Below are 3,741 nucleotides of genomic sequence, written 5' to 3' on the forward strand. Positions count from 1 at the left end.
GTTTCATTTAAACATGATAAAATGTTACATTTTAACATTTTTCATTTTAACATCATAAAATGTTACATTTTAACATGTTTCATTTTAACATGATAAAATCTTACATTTTAACATGTTTCATTTTAACATGATAAAATGTTACATTTTAACATGTTGCATTTTAACATGATAAAATGTTACATTTTAACATGTTTCATTTTAACATGATAAAATGTTACATTTTAACATGTTGCATTTTAACATGATAAAATGTTACATTTTAACATGTTGCATTTTAACATGATAAAATGTTACATTTTAACATGTTGCATTTTAACATGATAAAATGTTACATTTTAACATGTTGCATTTTAACATGATAAAATGTTACATTATAACATGTTTCATTTTAACATGATAAAATGTTACATTTTAACATGTTTCATTTTAAAATGTTACATTTTAAAATGTTACATTTTAACATGTTGCATTTTAACATGATAAAATGTTACATTTTAACATGTTGCATTTTAACATGATAAAATGTTACATTTTAACATGTTTCATTTTAAATTGTTACATTTTAAAATGTAACATTTTAACATGTAACATTTTAATATGTTACATTTTAACATGTTTCATTTTAACATAATAAAATGTTACATTTTACAATTTGTTTCATTTTAACATGATAAAAAGTTACATTTTAACGTTTCATTTTAACATGATAAAATGTTACATTTTAACATGTTGCATTTTAACATGATAAAATGTTACATTTTAACATGTTTCATTTTAACATGATAAAATGTTACATTTTAACGTTTCATTTTAACATGATAAAATGTTACATTTTAACATGTTTCATTTTAACATGATAAAATGTTACATATTAACATGTTGCATTTTAACATGATAAAATGTTACATTTTAACATGTTTCATTTTAAAATGTTACATTTTAAAATGTAACATTTTAACATGTTACATTTTAATATGTTACATTTTAACATGTTTCATTTTAACATAATAAAATGTTACATTTTAACATGTTTCATTTTAACATGATAAAATGTTACATTTTAACGTTTCATTTTAACATGATAACATGTTACATTTTAACATGTTGCATTTTAACATGATAAAATGTTTCATTTTAACATGTTGCATTTTAAGATGATAAAATGTTACATTTTAACATGTTTCATTTTAACATGATAAAATGTTACATTTAAAAATGTTACATTTTTACATGTTACATTTTAAAATGTAACATTTTAACGTGTTACTTTTAAAATGTAACATTTTAACATGTTACATTTTAATATGTTACATTTTAACATGTTTCATTTTAACATAATAAAATGTTACATTTTAAGATGTTGCATTTTAACATGATAAAATGTTAAATTTTAACATGTTGCATTTTAACATGATAAAATGTTACATTTTAACATGTTGCATTTTAACATGATAAAATGTTACATTTTAACATGTTGCATTTTAACATGATAAAATGTTACATTTTAACATGTTGCATTTTAACATGATAAAATGTTACATTTTAAAATGTTACATTTTAAATTGTTACATTTTAAAATGTTACATTTTAACATGTTACATTTTAATACGTTACATTTTAACATGTTGCATTTTAACATGATAAAATGTTACATTTTAACATGTTTTGCTTTTTAACATGATAAAATGCTACATTTTAACATGTTTCATTTTAACATGATAAAATGTTACATTTTAACATGTTTCATTTTAACATGATAAAATGTTACATTTTAACATGTTGCATTTTAACATGATAAAATGTTACATTTTTACATGTTGCATTTTAACATAATAAAAATGTTACATTTTAACATGTTGCATTTTAACATGATAAAATGTTACATTTTAAAATGTTACATTTGAACATGTTACATTTTAATATGTTACATTTTAACATTTTGCATTTTAACATGATAAAATGTTACATTTTAACATGTTACATTTTATTATGTTACATTTTAACATGTTGCATTTTAACATGATAAAATGTTACATTTTAACATGTTGCATTTTAACATGATAAAATGTTACATTTTAACATGTTGCATTTTAACATGATAAAATGTTACATTTTAACATGTTTCATTTTAACATGATAAAATGTTACATTTTAACATGTTTCATTTAAAAATGTTACAATTTAAAATGTTACATTTTAACATGTTACATTTTAATATGTTACATCTTAACATGCTGCATTTTAACATGATAAAATGTTACATTTTAACATGTTGCATTTTAACATGATAAATGTTACATTTTAACATGATATAATGTTACATTTTAACATGTTTCATTTTAACATGATAAAATGTTACATTTTAACATGTTTCATTTTAACATGATAAAATGTTACATTTTAACATGTTTCATTTTAACATGATAAAATGTTACATTTTAACATGTTTCATTTTAACATGATAAAATGTTACATTTTAACATGTTTCATTTTAACATGATAAAATGTTACATTTTAACATGTTGCATTTTAACATGATAAAATGTTACATTTTAACATGTTTAATTTTAAAATGTTACATTTTAAAATGTAACATTTTAACATGTTACATTTTAATATGTTACATTTTAACATGTTTCATTTTAACATAATAAAATGTTACATTTTAACATGTTACATTTTAACATGATAAAATGTTATATTTTAACATGTTGCATTTTAACATGATAAAATGTTACATTTTAACATGTTGCATTTAACATGATAAAATGTTACATTTTAACATGTTGCATTTTAACATGATAAAATGTTACATTTTAACATGTTTTATTTTAACATGATAAAATGTTACATTTAAAAATGTTACATTTTTACATGTTGCATTTTAACATGATAAAATGTTACATTTTAACATGTTTCATTTTAACATGATATAATGTTACATTTTAACATGTTTCATTTTAACATGATAAAATGTTACATTTTAACATGTTTCATTTTAACATGATAAAATGTTACATTTTAACATGTTTCATTTTAACATGATAAAATGTTACATTTTAACATGTTTCATTTTAACATGATAAAATGTTACATTTTAACATGTTTCATTTTAACATGATATAATGTTACATTTTAACATGTTTCATTTTAACATGATAAAATGTTACATTTTAACATGTTGCATTTTAACATGATAAAATGTTACATTTTAACATGTTTCATTTTAAATTGTTACATTTTAAAATGTAACATTTTAACATGTTACATTTTAATATGTTACATTTTAACGTGTCATTTTAACATAATAAAATGTTACATTTTAACATGTTTCATTTTAACATGATAAAATGTTACATTTTAACGTTTCATTTTAACATGATAAAATGTTATATTTTAACATGTTGCATTTTAACATGATAAAATGTTACATTTTAACATGTTTCATTTTAACATGATAAAATGTTACATTTTAACATGTTTCATTTTAACATGATAAAATGTTACATTTTAACATGATAAAATGTTACATTTTAACATGCTTCATTTTAACATGATAAAATGTTACATATTAACATGTTGCATTTTAACATGATAAAATGTTACATTTTAACATGTTTCATTTTAACATGATAAAATGTTACATTTTAACATGTTTCATTTAAAAATGTTACAATTTAAAATGTTACATTTTAACATGTTACATTTTAATATGTTACATTTTAACATGCTGCATTTTAA

The sequence above is a fragment of the Macrosteles quadrilineatus genome, unplaced genomic scaffold (genome assembly GCF_028750875.1).
Source record: "Macrosteles quadrilineatus isolate MER2022 unplaced genomic scaffold, UCM_ALF_1.0 Scaffold_29__1_contigs__length_1510060, whole genome shotgun sequence".
In the NCBI taxonomy this organism is placed as follows: domain Eukaryota; kingdom Metazoa; phylum Arthropoda; class Insecta; order Hemiptera; family Cicadellidae; genus Macrosteles; species Macrosteles quadrilineatus.